This window comes from Hyla sarda, unplaced genomic scaffold (assembly GCF_029499605.1).
Source record: "Hyla sarda isolate aHylSar1 unplaced genomic scaffold, aHylSar1.hap1 scaffold_431, whole genome shotgun sequence".
NCBI classification, from domain to species: domain Eukaryota; kingdom Metazoa; phylum Chordata; class Amphibia; order Anura; family Hylidae; genus Hyla; species Hyla sarda.
The window spans coordinates 3101-27136 of NW_026610446.1; the positions used below are offsets into that span (position 1 = coordinate 3101).

Genomic DNA, 24036 nt, shown 5'->3' on the forward strand with positions numbered 1-24036 from the left:
CGGAGTGGACGAAACGGTGCTGCACATATTTTGGAACTGCCCTTTTGCACGGGAGCTTTGGAGGAAGGTAGGCCCACTTTTGAAGTGGGCCTGCGGCCTAAAAGATTTTAATCACGAATGTGTCTTTTACGGTCTTTTTAACTGCCCCAATTTTAAACAGCAGATGATCTGCTGGATGATTATTAATTGTTTTAAAAATGCCATCTGGAAAGTTAGGAACATCTTACTTTTTAAACATGATTTTATTGATGTTAAAAACTGTATAAAGCTGGCCCTGAGTGAGATGTACATCTATTACCTAAGAGACAAGAAACAGTTGGGGGCCAGCGAGGCAGCATCCATGTGGTGTCTGCCTCTATGGAACGAAATAACAATATAATCAGTTTTTATGACATTTGTATAATGTTTTATCCTGCCATTTTTATTTTTTCTCCTTTTATTACTGGTTTTATTATTTGTATTTTAAAACTTTTGTGAACCTTTTATTATTTTGCATTTTAAATTTTGTATGGTTTCTTATTTATTCAATAAAATTTTGTTGAAACCTTATCTGTTCTTATCAGTTTAATATCTGATACGTCCCCTATCTGGGGACCATATATTAAATGGATTTTTGAGAACGGGGGCCGATTTCGAAGCTTGCTTCCGTCGCCCTATGCATTGACCCGATATGGCAGTATCTTCGGGTACAGTGCACCACCCCCTTACAGGGTTAAAAAGAAAGATTCCTACTTTCATTGCTACCTGCTTGCTGGCTAGCCAGCTAGCCAGCCCTGTGGGCCTTGCTGCTGCAGCCAAAAAACAAAAGGTGGTGCTGCTGCTGCTGCTTCTGCTTGTGTCTGGCCGCTGTTGGAGCGTCCAGGCACAGGACTTCTGCTGCTGCTGACTAAATGGCCTCCTTAATTGGATCATTTGAGTAGCCAGCACACCTGTGCAGGTAGGGCATGACATGATAGGCAGCTGCCTTGATAGCGGGTGGGTGCTGAATGTTCCTAATTGACAAAATAAGATTAATGCTTATGAAGAAATATAAAATCTCATCCCTTCCCCAATATCGCGCCACACCCCTACCCCTTAATTCCCTGGTTGAACTTGATGGACATATGTCTTTTTTCGACCGTACTAACTATGTAACTATGTAACATAACATGGGGGGGGGGGGGGGGGGGGTCTCCTGGCTGTTCACACAGGTGTGTCATTGCTGTACATTGACCATGCATTGCTTCTGTGGTATTGCAAAGGCAAAGACAAATGCTTCCAGCCATCCATTGCACTAATGGATTGGTCATCAGCTGGCTGTCTATGTCCCGCATCAATATAGACCAAAGTACAGAGGGTTAGGCTATGCTATTGTGCACCTACCTGATGCATCAGAAGGTGCGAGGCCCTTGCTAAATTCTGTGCACAGACTTTGAGATCTATACTTTAGACTGTATCTAAACCTGCTCCAACATGGACTGACATTCTGGCCTACTTTCAGCCGATGCGACTTGTCTGTCGCTGAACAGTCGCTTTTTATGTATTCAGCACCTATGTATAATGTTGTAAAAATGCTCTAGAAGCTAAAGTCGCAGAAATGTCACACATATTTGGCCTGCAACTTTCTGTGCGACAAATTCAGACAGGAAAAATCAGTATAAATCCTTAGAAAATTATCCCCCAGTGTCTCCATCTGCTGGCGGTATTGAATAAGCATTGCTGCACTGATGGGGTATGCATTAGACGAAAAAAAAGAAGAAAAAGAAGAATAATACGCCCAGAAAAGAGGCGAAAAGGAGAAAAACGTAAAAAAACGTGAAAAAAAAGTAAGAGGAAGAGAAGGGAAAAAAAGGTGGAAATGGGTTTAAAAGTGATTTCGGCGGAGAAATATATATATATATATATATATATATATATATATATATATATATATACGCGCACACACACACATATATATAAACGTATTCTCCGTTGAGATATTGCAGCCGCTGCTGTGTCCAGGCCCAGGAGCCTTAGCACTGTGCTGTGATGTCACTCAATACCACTGACATCACTAGGTGTAAACAACATCTCTCCTTTGCTGTGTATGTGACTATGGAGCTGTTTGGTGATGTCGTCTATTATGGCCTTCATAGAAGCAACAGGAGATTGTTGCATCCATCTAGAACCCTCAGAACTACAGTGCTATGATGTCACTCACTTCCACAGGCCTTGCAGAGTGTAAACAACAACAACCCAGCTTTGTTGTGTATGTAACCATAGGGATTTGTGATGTCACCTAGAACCTTCACAGCAGCGACAGCTTTATGAGGAGCATCAGCACTGCTCTGCCTGAGCAGAACCATCACCGCCATAGGTTGTCAAATAACCCGGATTTAACCCACACAGGTAAGTCCAATGGGGTGCAGGCATGTCCTCTATGCTTACAGCTTCCCGTGGGTGTTGGTTTGATACCGTTTGGGGACAGCCAAGGAGGCATCTGCAGGCAACAAAGGTAGGTGTGTGCTTGTGTGTGTGTTTCCTATGCAGATCCTAAGCCCAGTGTCACATGCAAGTAGGAGGAGTAAGAAGGGTTCCTGGCAAATCCGGGTTATGGATTGCATTTAAAAAGGCCCCGTGGGAGTGCAATGGGCCCCTGTCTTGCTGCTTAGCAATAATGGTATGGGTTTAGGTTCTGCTGTGTGTACTGGTGGTTGACTGCCCCCCAGCCCAGAGTGTGCATGGAAAATTGTCTGGCAGCCTCCCTGACAGCAAGCAGTGATAGTGCCCATGAAGGGGACCTTGTTGGGCCCGCCCCTTTCACGGTTATCGCTTCTCGGCCTTTTGGCTAAGATCAAGTGTAGTATCTGTTCTTATCAGTTTAATATCTGATACGTCCCCTATCTGGGGACCATATATTAAATGGATTTTTGAGAACGGGGGCCGATTTCGAAGCTTGCTTCCGTCGCCCTATGCATTGACCCGATATGGCAGTATCTTCGGGTACAGTGCACCACCCCCTTACAGGGTTAAAAAGAAAGATTCCTACTTTCATTGCTACCTGCTTGCTGGCTAGCCAGCTAGCCAGCCCTGTGGGCCTTGCTGCTGCAGCCAAAAAACAAAAGGTGGTGCTGCTGCTGCTGCTGCTTCTGCTTGTGTCTGGCCGCTGTTGGAGCGTCCAGGCACAGGACTTCTGCTGCTGCTGACTAAATGGCCTCCTTAATTGGATCATTTGAGTAGCCAGCACACCTGTGCAGGTAGGGCATGACATGATAGGCAGCTGCCTTGATAGCGGGTGGGTGCTGAATGTTCCTAATTGACAAAATAAGATTAATGCTTATGAAGAAATATAAAATCTCATCCCTTCCCCAATATCGCGCCACACCCCTACCCCTTAATTCCCTGGTTGAACTTGATGGACATATGTCTTTTTTCGACCGTACTAACTATGTAACTATGTAACATAACATGGGGGGGGGGGGGGGTCTCCTGGCTGTTCACACAGGTGTGTCATTGCTGTACATTGACCATGCATTGCTTCTGTGGTATTGCAAAGGCAAAGACAAATGCTTCCAGCCATCCATTGCACTAATGGATTGGTCATCAGCTGGCTGTCTATGTCCCGCATCAATATAGACCAAAGTACAGAGGGTTAGGCTATGCTATTGTGCACCTACCTGATGCATCAGAAGGTGCGAGGCCCTTGCTAAATTCTGTGCACAGACTTTGAGATCTATACTTTAGACTGTATCTAAACCTGCTCCAACATGGACTGACATTCTGGCCTACTTTCAGCCGATGCGACTTGTCTGTCGCTGAACAGTCGCTTTTTATGTATTCAGCACCTATGTATAATGTTGTAAAAATGCTCTAGAAGCTAAAGTCGCAGAAATGTCACACATATTTGGCCTGCAACTTTCTGTGCGACAAATTCAGACAGGAAAAATCAGTATAAATCCTTAGAAAATTATCCCCCAGTGTCTCCATCTGCTGGCGGTATTGAATAAGCATTGCTGCACTGATGGGGTATGCATTAGACGAAAAAAAAGAAGAAAAAGAAGAATAATACGCCCAGAAAAGAGGCGAAAAGGAGAAAAACGTAAAAAAACGTGAAAAAAAAGTAAGAGGAAGAGAAGGGAAAAAAAGGTGGAAATGGGTTTAAAAGTGATTTCGGCGGAGATATATATATATATATATATATATATATATATATATATATATATACGCGCACACACACACATATATATAAACGTATTCTCCGTTGAGATATTGCAGCCGCTGCTGTGTCCAGGCCCAGGAGCCTTAGCACTGTGCTGTGATGTCACTCAATACCACTGACATCACTAGGTGTAAACAACATCTCTCCTTTGCTGTGTATGTGACTATGGAGCTGTTTGGTGATGTCGTCTATTATGGCCTTCATAGAAGCAACAGGAGATTGTTGCATCCATCTAGAACCCTCAGAACTACAGTGCTATGATGTCACTCACTTCCACAGGCCTTGCAGAGTGTAAACAACAACAACCCAGCTTTGTTGTGTATGTAACCATAGGGATTTGTGATGTCACCTAGAACCTTCACAGCAGCGACAGCTTTATGAGGAGCATCAGCACTGCTCTGCCTGAGCAGAACCATCACCGCCATAGGTTGTCAAATAACCCGGATTTAACCCACACAGGTAAGTCCAATGGGGTGCAGGCATGTCCTCTATGCTTACAGCTTCCCGTGGGTGTTGGTTTGATACCGTTTGGGGACAGCCAAGGAGGCATCTGCAGGCAACAAAGGTAGGTGTGTGCTTGTGTGTGTGTTTCCTATGCAGATCCTAAGCCCAGTGTCACATGCAAGTAGGAGGAGTAAGAAGGGTTCCTGGCAAATCCGGGTTATGGATTGCATTTAAAAAGGCCCCGTGGGAGTGCAATGGGCCCCTGTCTTGCTGCTTAGCAATAATGGTATGGGTTTAGGTTCTGCTGTGTGTACTGGTGGTTGACTGCCCCCCAGCCCAGAGTGTGCATGGAAAATTGTCTGGCAGCCTCCCTGACAGCAAGCAGTGATAGTGCCCATGAAGGGGACCTTGTTGGGCCCGCCCCTTTCACGGTTATCGCTTCTCGGCCTTTTGGCTAAGATCAAGTGTAGTATCTGTTCTTATCAGTTTAATATCTGATACGTCCCCTATCTGGGGACCATATATTAAATGGATTTTTGAGAACGGGGGCCGATTTCGAAGCTTGCTTCCGTCGCCCTATGCATTGACCCGATATGGCAGTATCTTCGGGTACAGTGCACCACCCCCTTACAGGGTTAAAAAGAAAGATTCCTACTTTCATTGCTACCTGCTTGCTGGCTAGCCAGCTAGCCAGCCCTGTGGGCCTTGCTGCTGCAGCCAAAAAACAAAAGGTGGTGCTGCTGCTGCTGCTTCTGCTTGTGTCTGGCCGCTGTTGGAGCGTCCAGGCACAGGACTTCTGCTGCTGCTGACTAAATGGCCTCCTTAATTGGATCATTTGAGTAGCCAGCACACCTGTGCAGGTAGGGCATGACATGATAGGCAGCTGCCTTGATAGCGGGTGGGTGCTGAATGTTCCTAATTGACAAAATAAGATTAATGCTTATGAAGAAATATAAAATCTCATCCCTTCCCCAATATCGCGCCACACCCCTACCCCTTAATTCCCTGGTTGAACTTGATGGACATATGTCTTTTTTCGACCGTACTAACTATGTAACTATGTAACATAACATGGGGGGGGGGGGGGTCTCCTGGCTGTTCACACAGGTGTGTCATTGCTGTACATTGACCATGCATTGCTTCTGTGGTATTGCAAAGGCAAAGACAAATGCTTCCAGCCATCCATTGCACTAATGGATTGGTCATCAGCTGGCTGTCTATGTCCCGCATCAATATAGACCAAAGTACAGAGGGTTAGGCTATGCTATTGTGCACCTACCTGATGCATCAGAAGGTGCGAGGCCCTTGCTAAATTCTGTGCACAGACTTTGAGATCTATACTTTAGACTGTATCTAAACCTGCTCCAACATGGACTGACATTCTGGCCTACTTTCAGCCGATGCGACTTGTCTGTCGCTGAACAGTCGCTTTTTATGTATTCAGCACCTATGTATAATGTTGTAAAAATGCTCTAGAAGCTAAAGTCGCAGAAATGTCACACATATTTGGCCTGCAACTTTCTGTGCGACAAATTCAGACAGGAAAAATCAGTATAAATCCTTAGAAAATTATCCCCCAGTGTCTCCATCTGCTGGCGGTATTGAATAAGCATTGCTGCACTGATGGGGTATGCATTAGACGAAAAAAAAGAAGAAAAAGAAGAATAATACGCCCAGAAAAGAGGCGAAAAGGAGAAAAACGTAAAAAAACGTGAAAAAAAAGTAAGAGGAAGAGAAGGGAAAAAAAGGTGGAAATGGGTTTAAAAGTGATTTCGGCGGAGAAATATATATATATATATATATATATATATATATATATATATATATACGCGCACACACACACATATATATAAACGTATTCTCCGTTGAGATATTGCAGCCGCTGCTGTGTCCAGGCCCAGGAGCCTTAGCACTGTGCTGTGATGTCACTCAATACCACTGACATCACTAGGTGTAAACAACATCTCTCCTTTGCTGTGTATGTGACTATGGAGCTGTTTGGTGATGTCGTCTATTATGGCCTTCATAGAAGCAACAGGAGATTGTTGCATCCATCTAGAACCCTCAGAACTACAGTGCTATGATGTCACTCACTTCCACAGGCCTTGCAGAGTGTAAACAACAACAACCCAGCTTTGTTGTGTATGTAACCATAGGGATTTGTGATGTCACCTAGAACCTTCACAGCAGCGACAGCTTTATGAGGAGCATCAGCACTGCTCTGCCTGAGCAGAACCATCACCGCCATAGGTTGTCAAATAACCCGGATTTAACCCACACAGGTAAGTCCAATGGGGTGCAGGCATGTCCTCTATGCTTACAGCTTCCCGTGGGTGTTGGTTTGATACCGTTTGGGGACAGCCAAGGAGGCATCTGCAGGCAACAAAGGTAGGTGTGTGCTTGTGTGTGTGTTTCCTATGCAGATCCTAAGCCCAGTGTCACATGCAAGTAGGAGGAGTAAGAAGGGTTCCTGGCAAATCCGGGTTATGGATTGCATTTAAAAAGGCCCCGTGGGAGTGCAATGGGCCCCTGTCTTGCTGCTTAGCAATAATGGTATGGGTTTAGGTTCTGCTGTGTGTACTGGTGGTTGACTGCCCCCCAGCCCAGAGTGTGCATGGAAAATTGTCTGGCAGCCTCCCTGACAGCAAGCAGTGATAGTGCCCATGAAGGGGACCTTGTTGGGCCCGCCCCTTTCACGGTTATCGCTTCTCGGCCTTTTGGCTAAGATCAAGTGTAGTATCTGTTCTTATCAGTTTAATATCTGATACGTCCCCTATCTGGGGACCATATATTAAATGGATTTTTGAGAACGGGGGCCGATTTCGAAGCTTGCTTCCGTCGCCCTATGCATTGACCCGATATGGCAGTATCTTCGGGTACAGTGCACCACCCCCTTACAGGGTTAAAAAGAAAGATTCCTACTTTCATTGCTACCTGCTTGCTGGCTAGCCAGCTAGCCAGCCCTGTGGGCCTTGCTGCTGCAGCCAAAAAACAAAAGGTGGTGCTGCTGCTGCTGCTGCTTCTGCTTGTGTCTGGCCGCTGTTGGAGCGTCCAGGCACAGGACTTCTGCTGCTGCTGACTAAATGGCCTCCTTAATTGGATCATTTGAGTAGCCAGCACACCTGTGCAGGTAGGGCATGACATGATAGGCAGCTGCCTTGATAGCGGGTGGGTGCTGAATGTTCCTAATTGACAAAATAAGATTAATGCTTATGAAGAAATATAAAATCTCATCCCTTCCCCAATATCGCGCCACACCCCTACCCCTTAATTCCCTGGTTGAACTTGATGGACATATGTCTTTTTTCGACCGTACTAACTATGTAACTATGTAACATAACATGGGGGGGGGGGGGGGGGGGTCTCCTGGCTGTTCACACAGGTGTGTCATTGCTGTACATTGACCATGCATTGCTTCTGTGGTATTGCAAAGGCAAAGACAAATGCTTCCAGCCATCCATTGCACTAATGGATTGGTCATCAGCTGGCTGTCTATGTCCCGCATCAATATAGACCAAAGTACAGAGGGTTAGGCTATGCTATTGTGCACCTACCTGATGCATCAGAAGGTGCGAGGCCCTTGCTAAATTCTGTGCACAGACTTTGAGATCTATACTTTAGACTGTATCTAAACCTGCTCCAACATGGACTGACATTCTGGCCTACTTTCAGCCGATGCGACTTGTCTGTCGCTGAACAGTCGCTTTTTATGTATTCAGCACCTATGTATAATGTTGTAAAAATGCTCTAGAAGCTAAAGTCGCAGAAATGTCACACATATTTGGCCTGCAACTTTCTGTGCGACAAATTCAGACAGGAAAAATCAGTATAAATCCTTAGAAAATTATCCCCCAGTGTCTCCATCTGCTGGCGGTATTGAATAAGCATTGCTGCACTGATGGGGTATGCATTAGACGAAAAAAAAGAAGAAAAAGAAGAATAATACGCCCAGAAAAGAGGCGAAAAGGAGAAAAACGTAAAAAAACGTGAAAAAAAAGTAAGAGGAAGAGAAGGGAAAAAAAGGTGGAAATGGGTTTAAAAGTGATTTCGGCGGAGAAATATATATATATATATATATATATATATATATATATATATATATACGCGCACACACACACATATATATAAACGTATTCTCCGTTGAGATATTGCAGCCGCTGCTGTGTCCAGGCCCAGGAGCCTTAGCACTGTGCTGTGATGTCACTCAATACCACTGACATCACTAGGTGTAAACAACATCTCTCCTTTGCTGTGTATGTGACTATGGAGCTGTTTGGTGATGTCGTCTATTATGGCCTTCATAGAAGCAACAGGAGATTGTTGCATCCATCTAGAACCCTCAGAACTACAGTGCTATGATGTCACTCACTTCCACAGGCCTTGCAGAGTGTAAACAACAACAACCCAGCTTTGTTGTGTATGTAACCATAGGGATTTGTGATGTCACCTAGAACCTTCACAGCAGCGACAGCTTTATGAGGAGCATCAGCACTGCTCTGCCTGAGCAGAACCATCACCGCCATAGGTTGTCAAATAACCCGGATTTAACCCACACAGGTAAGTCCAATGGGGTGCAGGCATGTCCTCTATGCTTACAGCTTCCCGTGGGTGTTGGTTTGATACCGTTTGGGGACAGCCAAGGAGGCATCTGCAGGCAACAAAGGTAGGTGTGTGCTTGTGTGTGTGTTTCCTATGCAGATCCTAAGCCCAGTGTCACATGCAAGTAGGAGGAGTAAGAAGGGTTCCTGGCAAATCCGGGTTATGGATTGCATTTAAAAAGGCCCCGTGGGAGTGCAATGGGCCCCTGTCTTGCTGCTTAGCAATAATGGTATGGGTTTAGGTTCTGCTGTGTGTACTGGTGGTTGACTGCCCCCCAGCCCAGAGTGTGCATGGAAAATTGTCTGGCAGCCTCCCTGACAGCAAGCAGTGATAGTGCCCATGAAGGGGACCTTGTTGGGCCCGCCCCTTTCACCGTTATCGCTTCTCGGCCTTTTGGCTAAGATCAAGTGTAGTATCTGTTCTTATCAGTTTAATATCTGATACGTCCCCTATCTGGGGACCATATATTAAATGGATTTTTGAGAACGGGGGCCGATTTCGAAGCTTGCTTCCGTCGCCCTATGCATTGACCCGATATGGCAGTATCTTCGGGTACAGTGCACCACCCCCTTACAGGGTTAAAAAGAAAGATTCCTACTTTCATTGCTACCTGCTTGCTGGCTAGCCAGCTAGCCAGCCCTGTGGGCCTTGCTGCTGCAGCCAAAAAACAAAAGGTGGTGCTGCTGCTGCTGCTTCTGCTTGTGTCTGGCCGCTGTTGGAGCGTCCAGGCACAGGACTTCTGCTGCTGCTGACTAAATGGCCTCCTTAATTGGATCATTTGAGTAGCCAGCACACCTGTGCAGGTAGGGCATGACATGATAGGCAGCTGCCTTGATAGCGGGTGGGTGCTGAATGTTCCTAATTGACAAAATAAGATTAATGCTTATGAAGAAATATAAAATCTCATCCCTTCCCCAATATCGCGCCACACCCCTACCCCTTAATTCCCTGGTTGAACTTGATGGACATATGTCTTTTTTCGACCGTACTAACTATGTAACTATGTAACATAACATGGGGGGGGGGGGGGGGGGGGGTCTCCTGGCTGTTCACACAGGTGTGTCATTGCTGTACATTGACCATGCATTGCTTCTGTGGTATTGCAAAGGCAAAGACAAATGCTTCCAGCCATCCATTGCACTAATGGATTGGTCATCAGCTGGCTGTCTATGTCCCGCATCAATATAGACCAAAGTACAGAGGGTTAGGCTATGCTATTGTGCACCTACCTGATGCATCAGAAGGTGCGAGGCCCTTGCTAAATTCTGTGCACAGACTTTGAGATCTATACTTTAGACTGTATCTAAACCTGCTCCAACATGGACTGACATTCTGGCCTACTTTCAGCCGATGCGACTTGTCTGTCGCTGAACAGTCGCTTTTTATGTATTCAGCACCTATGTATAATGTTGTAAAAATGCTCTAGAAGCTAAAGTCGCAGAAATGTCACACATATTTGGCCTGCAACTTTCTGTGCGACAAATTCAGACAGGAAAAATCAGTATAAATCCTTAGAAAATTATCCCCCAGTGTCTCCATCTGCTGGCGGTATTGAATAAGCATTGCTGCACTGATGGGGTATGCATTAGACGAAAAAAAAGAAGAAAAAGAAGAATAATACGCCCAGAAAAGAGGCGAAAAGGAGAAAAACGTAAAAAAACGTGAAAAAAAAGTAAGAGGAAGAGAAGGGAAAAAAAGGTGGAAATGGGTTTAAAAGTGATTTCGGCGGAGAAATATATATATATATATATATATATATATATATATATACGCGCACACACACACATATATATAAACGTATTCTCCGTTGAGATATTGCAGCCGCTGCTGTGTCCAGGCCCAGGAGCCTTAGCACTGTGCTGTGATGTCACTCAATACCACTGACATCACTAGGTGTAAACAACATCTCTCCTTTGCTGTGTATGTGACTATGGAGCTGTTTGGTGATGTCGTCTATTATGGCCTTCATAGAAGCAACAGGAGATTGTTGCATCCATCTAGAACCCTCAGAACTACAGTGCTATGATGTCACTCACTTCCACAGGCCTTGCAGAGTGTAAACAACAACAACCCAGCTTTGTTGTGTATGTAACCATAGGGATTTGTGATGTCACCTAGAACCTTCACAGCAGCGACAGCTTTATGAGGAGCATCAGCACTGCTCTGCCTGAGCAGAACCATCTGCGCCATAGGTTGTCAAATAACCCGGATTTAACCCACACAGGTAAGTCCAATGGGGTGCAGGCATGTCCTCTATGCTTACAGCTTCCCGTGGGTGTTGGTTTGATACCGTTTGGGGACAGCCAAGGAGGCATCTGCAGGCAACAAAGGTAGGTGTGTGCTTGTGTGTGTGTTTCCTATGCAGATCCTAAGCCCAGTGTCACATGCAAGTAGGAGGAGTAAGAAGGGTTCCTGGCAAATCCGGGTTATGGATTGCATTTAAAAAGGCCCCGTGGGAGTGCAATGGGCCCCTGTCTTGCTGCTTAGCAATAATGGTATGGGTTTAGGTTCTGCTGTGTGTACTGGTGGTTGACTGCCCCCCAGCCCAGAGTGTGCATGGAAAATTGTCTGGCAGCCTCCCTGACAGCAAGCAGTGATAGTGCCCATGAAGGGGACCTTGTTGGGCCCGCCCCTTTCACGGTTATCGCTTCTCGGCCTTTTGGCTAAGATCAAGTGTAGTATCTGTTCTTATCAGTTTAATATCTGATACGTCCCCTATCTGGGGACCATATATTAAATGGATTTTTGAGAACGGGGGCCGATTTCGAAGCTTGCTTCCGTCGCCCTATGCATTGACCCGATATGGCAGTATCTTCGGGTACAGTGCACCACCCCCTTACAGGGTTAAAAAGAAAGATTCCTACTTTCATTGCTACCTGCTTGCTGGCTAGCCAGCTAGCCAGCCCTGTGGGCCTTGCTGCTGCAGCCAAAAAACAAAAGGTGGTGCTGCTGCTGCTGCTGCTTCTGCTTGTGTCTGGCCGCTGTTGGAGCGTCCAGGCACAGGACTTCTGCTGCTGCTGACTAAATGGCCTCCTTAATTGGATCATTTGAGTAGCCAGCACACCTGTGCAGGTAGGGCATGACATGATAGGCAGCTGCCTTGATAGCGGGTGGGTGCTGAATGTTCCTAATTGACAAAATAAGATTAATGCTTATGAAGAAATATAAAATCTCATCCCTTCCCCAATATCGCGCCACACCCCTACCCCTTAATTCCCTGGTTGAACTTGATGGACATATGTCTTTTTTCGACCGTACTAACTATGTAACTATGTAACATAACATGGGGGGGGGTCTCCTGGCTGTTCACACAGGTGTGTCATTGCTGTACATTGACCATGCATTGCTTCTGTGGTATTGCAAAGGCAAAGACAAATGCTTCCAGCCATCCATTGCACTAATGGATTGGTCATCAGCTGGCTGTCTATGTCCCGCATCAATATAGACCAAAGTACAGAGGGTTAGGCTATGCTATTGTGCACCTACCTGATGCATCAGAAGGTGCGAGGCCCTTGCTAAATTCTGTGCACAGACTTTGAGATCTATACTTTAGACTGTATCTAAACCTGCTCCAACATGGACTGACATTCTGGCCTACTTTCAGCCGATGCGACTTGTCTGTCGCTGAACAGTCGCTTTTTATGTATTCAGCACCTATGTATAATGTTGTAAAAATGCTCTAGAAGCTAAAGTCGCAGAAATGTCACACATATTTGGCCTGCAACTTTCTGTGCGACAAATTCAGACAGGAAAAATCAGTATAAATCCTTAGAAAATTATCCCCCAGTGTCTCCATCTGCTGGCGGTATTGAATAAGCATTGCTGCACTGATGGGGTATGCATTAGACGAAAAAAAAGAAGAAAAAGAAGAATAATACGCCCAGAAAAGAGGCGAAAAGGAGAAAAACGTAAAAAAACGTGAAAAAAAAGTAAGAGGAAGAGAAGGGAAAAAAAGGTGGAAATGGGTTTAAAAGTGATTTCGGCGGAGAATATATATATATATATATATATATATATATATATATATATATATATACGCGCACACACACACATATATATAAACGTATTCTCCGTTGAGATATTGCAGCCGCTGCTGTGTCCAGGCCCAGGAGCCTTAGCACTGTGCTGTGATGTCACTCAATACCACTGACATCACTAGGTGTAAACAACATCTCTCCTTTGCTGTGTATGTGACTATGGAGCTGTTTGGTGATGTCGTCTATTATGGCCTTCATAGAAGCAACAGGAGATTGTTGCATCCATCTAGAACCCTCAGAACTACAGTGCTATGATGTCACTCACTTCCACAGGCCTTGCAGAGTGTAAACAACAACAACCCAGCTTTGTTGTGTATGTAACCATAGGGATTTGTGATGTCACCTAGAACCTTCACAGCAGCGACAGCTTTATGAGGAGCATCAGCACTGCTCTGCCTGAGCAGAACCATCACCGCCATAGGTTGTCAAATAACCCGGATTTAACCCACACAGGTAAGTCCAATGGGGTGCAGGCATGTCCTCTATGCTTACAGCTTCCCGTGGGTGTTGGTTTGATACCGTTTGGGGACAGCCAAGGAGGCATCTGCAGGCAACAAAGGTAGGTGTGTGCTTGTGTGTGTGTTTCCTATGCAGATCCTAAGCCCAGTGTCACATGCAAGTAGGAGGAGTAAGAAGGGTTCCTGGCAAATCCGGGTTATGGATTGCATTTAAAAAGGCCCCGTGGGAGTGCAATGGGCCCCTGTCTTGCTGCTTAGCAATAATGGTATGGGTTTAGGTTCTGCTGTGTGTACTGGTGGTTGACTGCCCCCCAGCCCAGAGTGTGCATGGAAAATTGTCTGGCAGCCTCCCTGACAGCAAGCAGTGATAGTGCCCATGAAGGGGACCTTGTTGGGCCCGCCCCTTTCACGGTTATCGCTTCTCGGCCTTTTGGCTAAGATCAAGTGTAGTATCTGTTCTTATCAGTTTAATATCTGATACGTCCCCTATCTGGGGACCATATATTAAATGGATTTTTGAGAACGGGGGCCGATTTCGAAGCTTGCTTCCGTCGCCCTATGCATTGACCCGATATGGCAGTATCTTCGGGTACAGTGCACCACCCCCTTACAGGGTTAAAAAGAAAGATTCCTACTTTCATTGCTACCTGCTTGCTGGCTAGCCAGCTAGCCAGCCCTGTGGGCCTTGCTGCTGCAGCCAAAAAACAAAAGGTGGTGCTGCTGCTGCTGCTTCTGCTTGTGTCTGGCCGCTGTTGGAGCGTCCAGGCACAGGACTTCTGCTGCTGCTGACTAAATGGCCTCCTTAATTGGATCATTTGAGTAGCCAGCACACCTGTGCAGGTAGGGCATGACATGATAGGCAGCTGCCTTGATAGCGGGTGGGTGCTGAATGTTCCTAATTGACAAAATAAGATTAATGCTTATGAAGAAATATAAAATCTCATCCCTTCCCCAATATCGCGCCACACCCCTACCCCTTAATTCCCTGGTTGAACTTGATGGACATATGTCTTTTTTCGACCGTACTAACTATGTAACTATGTAACATAACATGGGGGGGGGGGGGGGGGTCTCCTGGCTGTTCACACAGGTGTGTCATTGCTGTACATTGACCATGCATTGCTTCTGTGGTATTGCAAAGGCAAAGACAAATGCTTCCAGCCATCCATTGCACTAATGGATTGGTCATCAGCTGGCTGTCTATGTCCCGCATCAATATAGACCAAAGTACAGAGGGTTAGGCTATGCTATTGTGCACCTACCTGATGCATCAGAAGGTGCGAGGCCCTTGCTAAATTCTGTGCACAGACTTTGAGATCTATACTTTAGACTGTATCTAAACCTGCTCCAACATGGACTGACATTCTGGCCTACTTTCAGCCGATGCGACTTGTCTGTCGCTGAACAGTCGCTTTTTATGTATTCAGCACCTATGTATAATGTTGTAAAAATGCTCTAGAAGCTAAAGTCGCAGAAATGTCACACATATTTGGCCTGCAACTTTCTGTGCGACAAATTCAGACAGGAAAAATCAGTATAAATCCTTAGAAAATTATCCCCCAGTGTCTCCATCTGCTGGCGGTATTGAATAAGCATTGCTGCACTGATGGGGTATGCATTAGACGAAAAAAAAGAAGAAAAAGAAGAATAATACGCCCAGAAAAGAGGCGAAAAGGAGAAAAACGTAAAAAAACGTGAAAAAAAAGTAAGAGGAAGAGAAGGGAAAAAAAGGTGGAAATGGGTTTAAAAGTGATTTCGGCGGAGAAATATATATATATATATATATATATATATATATATATACGCGCACACACACACATATATATAAACGTATTCTCCGTTGAGATATTGCAGCCGCTGCTGTGTCCAGGCCCAGGAGCCTTAGCACTGTGCTGTGATGTCACTCAATACCACTGACATCACTAGGTGTAAACAACATCTCTCCTTTGCTGTGTATGTGACTATGGAGCTGTTTGGTGATGTCGTCTATTATGGCCTTCATAGAAGCAACAGGAGATTGTTGCATCCATCTAGAACCCTCAGAACTACAGTGCTATGATGTCACTCACTTCCACAGGCCTTGCAGAGTGTAAACAACAACAACCCAGCTTTGTTGTGTATGTAACCATAGGGATTTGTGATGTCACCTAGAACCTTCACAGCAGCGACAGCTTTATGAGGAGCATCAGCACTGCTCTGCCTGAGCAGAACCATCACCGCCATAGGTTGTCAAATAACCCGGATTTAACCCACACAGGTAAGTCCAATGGGGTGCAGGCATGTCCTCTATGCTTACAGCTTCCCGTGGGTGTTGGTTTGATACCGTTTGGGGACAGCCAAGTAGTGTTGCTCACGAATATTCGCAATTCGAATATTATTCGCGAATATCGCATATTCGCGAATTCGCGAATTTCGCGAATATAGCGCTATATATTCGTAATTACGAATATTCGTTTTTTTTTTGTTTTTTTTTTCTCTTCACAGTACACATCACAGTGATCATCCCTCTCTGCTTCCAGCTTGTGTGGTGTAAAGAAGGGTCTAATACTACTGTGAGAGACTGGTGTGCGAAAATTCGCATATACGAAAATTCGCATATGCGAATTTTCGCAAATGTTAATTTTGTATGGACTGATATTCACATATGTTAATTTTCGCATACACGAATTTACGCATATGCGAAAATAAAACGGGAATATAACGGATATGCGAATATTCGCGAATATATGACGGATATTCATCCATATATTCGCGAATATTCGCAAATTCGAATATGGCCTATGCCGCTCAACACTACAGCCAAGGAGGCATCTGCAGGCAACAAAGGTAGGTGTGTGCTTGTGTGTGTGTTTCCTATGCAGATCCTAAGCCCAGTGTCACATGAAAGTAGGAGGAGTAAGAAGGGTTCCTGGCAAATCCGGGTTATGGATTGCATTTAAAAAGGCCCCGTGGGAGTGCAATGGGCCCCTGTCTTGCTGCTTAGCAATAATGGTATGGGTTTAGGTTCTGCTGTGTGTACTGGTGGTTGACTGCCCCCCAGCCCAGAGTGTGCATGGAAAATTGTCTGGCAGCCTCCCTGACAGCAAGCAGTGATAGTGCCCATGAAGGGGACCTTGTTGGGCCCGCCCTTTTCACGGTTATCGCTTCTCGGCCTTTTGGCTAAGATCAAGTGTAGTGTCTGTTCTTATCAGTTTAATATCTGATACGTCCCCTATCTGGGGACCATATATTAAATGGATTTTTGAGAACGGGGGCCGATTTCGAAGCTTGCTTCCGTCGCCCTATGCATTGACCCGATATGGCAGTATCTTCGGGTACAGTGCACCACCCCCTTACAGGGTTAAAAAGAAAGATTCCTACTTTCATTGCTACCTGCTTGCTGGCTAGCCAGCTAGCCAGCCCTGTGGGCCTTGCTGCTGCAGCCAAAAAACAAAAGGTGGTGCTGCTGCTGCTGCTTCTGCTTGTGTCTGGCCGCTGTTGGAGCGTCCAGGCACAGGACTTCTGCTGCTGCTGACTAAATGGCCTCCTTAATTGGATCATTTGAGTAGCCAGCACACCTGTGCAGGTAGGGCATGACATGATAGGCAGCTGCCTTGATAGCGGGTGGGTGCTGAATGTTCCTAATTGACAAAATAAGATTAATGCTTATGAAGAAATATAAAATCTCATCCCTTCCCCAATATCGCGCCACACCCCTACCCCTTAATTCCCTGGTTGAACTTGATGGACATATGTCTTTTTTCGACCGTACTAACTATGTAACTATGTAACATAACATGGGGGGGGGGGGGGGGTCTCCTGGCTGTTCACACAGGTGTGTCATTGCTGTACATTGACCATGCATTGCTTCTGTGGTATTGCAAAGGCAAAGACAAATGCTTCCAGCCATCCATTGCACTAATGGATTGGTCATCAGCTGGCTGTCTATGTCCCGCATCAATATAGACCAAAGTACAGAGGGTTAGGCTATGCTATTGTGCACCTACCTGATGCATCAGAAGGTGCGAGGCCCTTGCTAAATTCTGTGCACAGACTTTGAGATCTATACTTTAGACTGTATCTAAACCTGCTCCAACATGGACTGACATTCTGGCCTACTTTCAGCCGATGCGACTTGTCTGTCGCTGAACAGTCGCTTTTTATGTATTCAGCACCTATGTATAATGTTGTAAAAATGCTCTAGAAGCTAAAGTCGCAGAAATGTCACACATATTTGGCCTGCAACTTTCTGTGCGACAAATTCAGACAGGAAAAATCAGTATAAATCCTTAGAAAATTATCCCCCAGTGTCTCCATCTGCTGGCGGTATTGAATAAGCATTGCTGCACTGATGGGGTATGCATTAGACGAAAAAAAAGAAGAAAAAGAAGAATAATACGCCCAGAAAAGAGGCGAAAAGGAGAAAAACGTAAAAAAACGTGAAAAAAAAGTAAGAGGAAGAGAAGGGAAAAAAAGGTGGAAATGGGTTTAAAAGTGATTTCGGCGGAGAAATATATATATATATATATATATATATATATATATATATATATATATACGCGCACACACACACATATATATAAACGTATTCTCCGTTGAGATATTGCAGCCGCTGCTGTGTCCAGGCCCAGGAGCCTTAGCACTGTGCTGTGATGTCACTCAATACCACTGACATCACTAGGTGTAAACAACATCTCTCCTTTGCTGTGTATGTGACTATGGAGCTGTTTGGTGATGTCGTCTATTATGGCCTTCATAGAAGCAACAGGAGATTGTTGCATCCATCTAGAACCCTCAGAACTACAGTGCTATGATGTCACTCACTTCCACAGGCCTTGCAGAGTGTAAACAACAACAACCCAGCTTTGTTGTGTATGTAACCATAGGGATTTGTGATGTCACCTAGAACCTTCACAGCAGCGACAGCTTTATGAGGAGCATCAGCACTGCTCTGCCTGAGCAGAACCATCACCGCCATAGGTTGTCAAATAACCCGGATTTAACCCACACAGGTAAGTCCAATGGGGTGCAGGCATGTCCTCTATGCTTACAGCTTCCCGTGGGTGTTGGTTTGATACCGTTTGGGGACAGCCAAGGAGGCATCTGCAGGCAACAAAGGTAGGTGTGTGCTTGTGTGTGTGTTTCCTATGCAGATCCTAAGCCCAGTGTCACATGCAAGTAGGAGGAGTAAGAAGGGTTCCTGGCAAATCCGGGTTATGGATTGCATTTAAAAAGGCCCCGTGGGAGTGCAATGGGCCCCTGTCTTGCTGCTTAGCAATAATGGTATGGGTTTAGGTTCTGCTGTGTGTACTGGTGGTTGACTGCCCCCCAGCCCAGAGTGTGCATGGAAAATTGTCTGGCAGCCTCCCTGACAGCAAGCAGTGATAGTGCCCATGAAGGGGACCTTGTTGGGCCCGCCCCTTTCACGGTTATCGCTTCTCGGCCTTTTGGCTAAGATCAAGTGTAGTATCTGTTCTTATCAGTTTAATATCTGATACGTCCCCTATCTGGGGACCATATATTAAATGGATTTTTGAGAACGGGGGCCGATTTCGAAGCTTGCTTCCGTCGCCCTATGCATTGACCCGATATGGCAGTATCTTCGGGTACAGTGCACCACCCCCTTACAGGGTTAAAAAGAAAGATTCCTACTTTCATTGCTACCTGCTTGCTGGCTAGCCAGCTAGCCAGCCCTGTGGGCCTTGCTGCTGCAGCCAAAAAACAAAAGGTGGTGCTGCTGCTTCTGCTTGTGTCTGGCCGCTGTTGGAGCGTCCAGGCACAGGACTTCTGCTGCTGCTGACTAAATGGCCTCCTTAATTGGATCATTTGAGTAGCCAGCACACCTGTGCAGGTAGGGCATGACATGATAGGCAGCTGCCTTGATAGCGGGTGGGTGCTGAATGTTCCTAATTGACAAAATAAGATTAATGCTTATGAAGAAATATAAAATCTCATCCCTTCCCCAATATCGCGCCACACCCCTACCCCTTAATTCCCTGGTTGAACTTGATGGACATATGTCTTTTTTCGACCGTACTAACTATGTAACTATGTAACATAACATGGGGGGGGGGGGGGGGGGGGTCTCCTGGCTGTTCACACAGGTGTGTCATTGCTGTACATTGACCATGCATTGCTTCTGTGGTATTGCAAAGGCAAAGACAAATGCTTCCAGCCATCCATTGCACTAATGGATTGGTCATCAGCTGGCTGTCTATGTCCCGCATCAATATAGACCAAAGTACAGAGGGTTAGGCTATGCTATTGTGCACCTACCTGATGCATCAGAAGGTGCGAGGCCCTTGCTAAATTCTGTGCACAGACTTTGAGATCTATACTTTAGACTGTATCTAAACCTGCTCCAACATGGACTGACATTCTGGCCTACTTTCAGCCGATGCGACTTGTCTGTCGCTGAACAGTCGCTTTTTATGTATTCAGCACCTATGTATAATGTTGTAAAAATGCTCTAGAAGCTAAAGTCGCAGAAATGTCACACATATTTGGCCTGCAACTTTCTGTGCGACAAATTCAGACAGGAAAAATCAGTATAAATCCTTAGAAAATTATCCCCCAGTGTCTCCATCTGCTGGCGGTATTGAATAAGCATTGCTGCACTGATGGGGTATGCATTAGACGAAAAAAAAGAAGAAAAAGAAGAATAATACGCCCAGAAAAGAGGCGAAAAGGAGAAAAACGTAAAAAAACGTGAAAAAAAAGTAAGAGGAAGAGAAGGGAAAAAAAGGTGGAAATGGGTTTAAAAGTGATTTCGGCGGAGAAATATATATATATATATATATATATATATATATATATATATATATATACGCGCACACACACACATATATATAAACGTATTCTCCGTTGAGATATTGCAGCCGCTGCTGTGTCCAGGCCCAGGAGCCTTAGCACTGTGCTGTGATGTCACTCAATACCACTGACATCACTAGGTGTAAACAACATCTCTCCTTTGCTGTGTATGTGACTATGGAGCTGTTTGGTGATGTCGTCTATTATGGCCTTCATAGAAGCAACAGGAGATTGTTGCATCCATCTAGAACCCTCAGAACTACAGTGCTATGATGTCACTCACTTCCACAGGCCTTGCAGAGTGTAAACAACAACAACCCAGCTTTGTTGTGTATGTAACCATAGGGATTTGTGATGTCACCTAGAACCTTCACAGCAGCGACAGCTTTATGAGGAGCATCAGCACTGCTCTGCCTGAGCAGAACCATCACCGCCATAGGTTGTCAAATAACCCGGATTTAACCCACACAGGTAAGTCCAATGGGGTGCAGGCATGTCCTCTATGCTTACAGCTTCCCGTGGGTGTTGGTTTGATACCGTTTGGGGACAGCCAAGGAGGCATCTGCAGGCAACAAAGGTAGGTGTGTGCTTGTGTGTGTGTTTCCTATGCAGATCCTAAGCCCAGTGTCACATGCAAGTAGGAGGAGTAAGAAGGGTTCCTGGCAAATCCGGGTTATGGATTGCATTTAAAAAGGCCCTGTGGGAGTGCAATGGGCCCCTGTCTTGCTGCTTAGCAATAATGGTATGGGTTTAGGTTCTGCTGTGTGTACTGGTGGTTGACTGCCCCCCAGCCCAGAGTGTGCATGGAAAATTGTCTGGCAGCCTCCCTGACAGCAAGCAGTGATAGTGCCCATGAAGGGGACCTTGTTGGGCCCGCCCCTTTCACGGTTATCGCTTCTCGGCCTTTTGGCTAAGATCAAGTGTAGTATCTGTTCTTATCAGTTTAATATCTGATACGTCCCCTATCTGGGGACCATATATTAAATGGATTTTTGAGAACGGGGGCCGATTTCGAAGCTTGCTTCCGTCGCCCTATGCATTGACCCGATATGGCAGTATCTTCGGGTACAGTGCACCACCCCCTTACAGGGTTAAAAAGAAAGATTCCTACTTTCATTGCTACCTGCTTGCTGGCTAGCCAGCTAGCCAGCCCTGTGGGCCTTGCTGCTGCAGCCAAAAAACAAAAGGTGGTGCTGCTGCTGCTGCTTCTGCTTGTGTCTGGCCGCTGTTGGAGCGTCCAGGCACAGGACTTCTGCTGCTGCTGACTAAATGGCCTCCTTAATTGGATCATTTGAGTAGCCAGCACACCTGTGCAGGTAGGGCATGACATGATAGGCAGCTGCCTTGATAGCGGGTGGGTGCTGAATGTTCCTAATTGACAAAATAAGATTAATGCTTATGAAGAAATATAAAATCTCATCCCTTCCCCAATATCGCGCCACACCCCTACCCCTTAATTCCCTGGTTGAACTTGATGGACATATGTCTTTTTTCGACCGTACTAACTATGTAACTATGTAACATAACATGGGGGGGGGGGGGGGGGGTCTCCTGGCTGTTCACACAGGTGTGTCATTGCTGTACATTGACCATGCATTGCTTCTGTGGTATTGCAAAGGCAAAGACAAATGCTTCCAGCCATCCATTGCACTAATGGATTGGTCATCAGCTGGCTGTCTATGTCCCGCATCAATATAGACCAAAGTACAGAGGGTTAGGCTATGCTATTGTGCACCTACCTGATGCATCAGAAGGTGCGAGGCCCTTGCTAAATTCTGTGCACAGACTTTGAGATCTATACTTTAGACTGTATCTAAACCTGCTCCAACATGGACTGACATTCTGGCCTACTTTCAGCCGATGCGACTTGTCTGTCGCTGAACAGTCGCTTTTTATGTATTCAGCACCTATGTATAATGTTGTAAAAATGCTCTAGAAGCTAAAGTCGCAGAAATGTCACACATATTTGGCCTGCAACTTTCTGTGCGACAAATTCAGACAGGAAAAATCAGTATAAATCCTTAGAAAATTATCCCCCAGTGTCTCCATCTGCTGGCGGTATTGAATAAGCATTGCTGCACTGATGGGGTATGCATTAGACGAAAAAAAAGAAGAAAAAGAAGAATAATACGCCCAGAAAAGAGGCGAAAAGGAGAAAAACGTAAAAAAACGTGAAAAAAAAGTAAGAGGAAGAGAAGGGAAAAAAAGGTGGAAATGGGTTTAAAAGTGATTTCGGCGGAAAAATATATATATATATATATATATATATATATATATATATATATATATATATATACGCGCACACACACACATATATATAAACGTATTCTCCGTTGAGATATTGCAGCCGCTGCTGTGTCCAGGCCCAGGAGCCTTAGCACTGTGCTGTGATGTCACTCAATACCACTGACATCACTAGGTGTAAACAACATCTCTCCTTTGCTGTGTATGTGACTATGGAGCTGTTTGGTGATGTCGTCTATTATGGCCTTCATAGAAGCAACAGGAGATTGTTGCATCCATCTAGAACCCTCAGAACTACAGTGCTATGATGTCACTCACTTCCACAGGCCTTGCAGAGTGTAAACAACAACAACCCAGCTTTGTTGTGTATGTAACCATAGGGATTTGTGATGTCACCTAGAACCTTCACAGCAGCGACAGCTTTATGAGGAGCATCAGCACTGCTCTGCCTGAGCAGAACCATCACCGCCATAGGTTGTCAAATAACCCGGATTTAACCCACACAGGTAAGTCCAATGGGGTGCAGGCATGTCCTCTATGCTTACAGCTTCCCGTGGGTGTTGGTTTGATACCGTTTGGGGACAGCCAAGGAGGCATCTGCAGGCAACAAAGGTAGGTGTGTGCTTGTGTGTGTGTTTCCTATGCAGATCCTAAGCCCAGTGTCACATGCAAGTAGGAGGAGTAAGAAGGGTTCCTGGCAAATCCGGGTTATGGATTGCATTTAAAAAGGCCCCGTGGGAGTGCAATGGGCCCCTGTCTTGCTGCTTAGCAATAATGGTATGGGTTTAGGTTCTGCTGTGTGTACTGGTGGTTGACTGCCCCCCAGCCCAGAGTGTGCATGGAAAATTGTCTGGCAGCCTCCCTGACAGCAAGCAGTGATAGTGCCCATGAAGGGGACCTTGTTGGGCCCGCCCCTTTCACGGTTATCGCTTCTCGGCCTTTTGGCTAAGATCGAGTGTAGTTCTGCTCACTTGGTCTGGCCAGAGGGTGTCTGGGGTACCCGGCTCCTTTGCCTGGGGGGATCGTCCTTCTTAACGGAGGGACTTCACCCCCCTGCTGCTATCAGGGAGCCGGCTTAGTCCCCAGACAACGGGAGGCGATCCCCACCTACCTACTTCGGTGGGGGAGGTGTCTGGACATCATGGACATGGAGGAAGATTGCGGTTTTTCTTCGGAAGGCGTGCCGCCTTTTGCGAGACTTCGGAATGGAGTTCGTATTTCCCTGCTCGATGTCCGGAAGAAGGAAAGAGGCCTTGTCTTTGTCGTGGAAGAAGTGCTGTTTAAGTTG

General features: G+C 45.7%; 10 non-coding genes across 10 annotated transcripts; all 10 read left to right on the plus strand.

Annotated features, from left to right (window-relative positions):
- The first annotated feature begins 516 nt into the window (after positions 1 to 516).
- LOC130334259 (U2 spliceosomal RNA) lies at positions 517 to 702 on the plus strand. The gene has a single exon (XR_008876093.1). It is a non-coding gene; the product is annotated as a U2 spliceosomal RNA (small nuclear RNA).
- A 2084-nt stretch (positions 703 to 2786) lies between these two features.
- Positions 2787 to 2977, plus strand: LOC130334299 (U2 spliceosomal RNA). Its single transcript, XR_008876125.1, has one exon. It is a non-coding gene; the product is annotated as a U2 spliceosomal RNA (small nuclear RNA).
- A 2078-nt stretch (positions 2978 to 5055) lies between these two features.
- On the plus strand, positions 5056 to 5246 carry LOC130334311 (U2 spliceosomal RNA). Its single transcript, XR_008876136.1, has one exon. It is a non-coding gene; the product is annotated as a U2 spliceosomal RNA (small nuclear RNA).
- Positions 5247 to 7322: 2076 nt separating this feature from the next.
- On the plus strand, positions 7323 to 7513 carry LOC130334200 (U2 spliceosomal RNA). The gene has a single exon (XR_008876038.1). It is a non-coding gene; the product is annotated as a U2 spliceosomal RNA (small nuclear RNA).
- A 2084-nt stretch (positions 7514 to 9597) lies between these two features.
- LOC130334212 (U2 spliceosomal RNA) lies at positions 9598 to 9788 on the plus strand. Its single transcript, XR_008876049.1, has one exon. It is a non-coding gene; the product is annotated as a U2 spliceosomal RNA (small nuclear RNA).
- A 2075-nt stretch (positions 9789 to 11863) lies between these two features.
- Positions 11864 to 12054, plus strand: LOC130334224 (U2 spliceosomal RNA). Its single transcript, XR_008876061.1, has one exon. It is a non-coding gene; the product is annotated as a U2 spliceosomal RNA (small nuclear RNA).
- A 2075-nt stretch (positions 12055 to 14129) lies between these two features.
- Positions 14130 to 14320, plus strand: LOC130334236 (U2 spliceosomal RNA). The gene has a single exon (XR_008876072.1). It is a non-coding gene; the product is annotated as a U2 spliceosomal RNA (small nuclear RNA).
- Positions 14321 to 16854: 2534 nt separating this feature from the next.
- Positions 16855 to 17045, plus strand: LOC130334257 (U2 spliceosomal RNA). Its single transcript, XR_008876091.1, has one exon. It is a non-coding gene; the product is annotated as a U2 spliceosomal RNA (small nuclear RNA).
- A 2080-nt stretch (positions 17046 to 19125) lies between these two features.
- Positions 19126 to 19316, plus strand: LOC130334248 (U2 spliceosomal RNA). The gene has a single exon (XR_008876083.1). It is a non-coding gene; the product is annotated as a U2 spliceosomal RNA (small nuclear RNA).
- Positions 19317 to 21394: 2078 nt separating this feature from the next.
- On the plus strand, positions 21395 to 21585 carry LOC130334261 (U2 spliceosomal RNA). The gene has a single exon (XR_008876094.1). It is a non-coding gene; the product is annotated as a U2 spliceosomal RNA (small nuclear RNA).
- The last annotated feature ends 2451 nt before the right edge of the window (positions 21586 to 24036 follow it).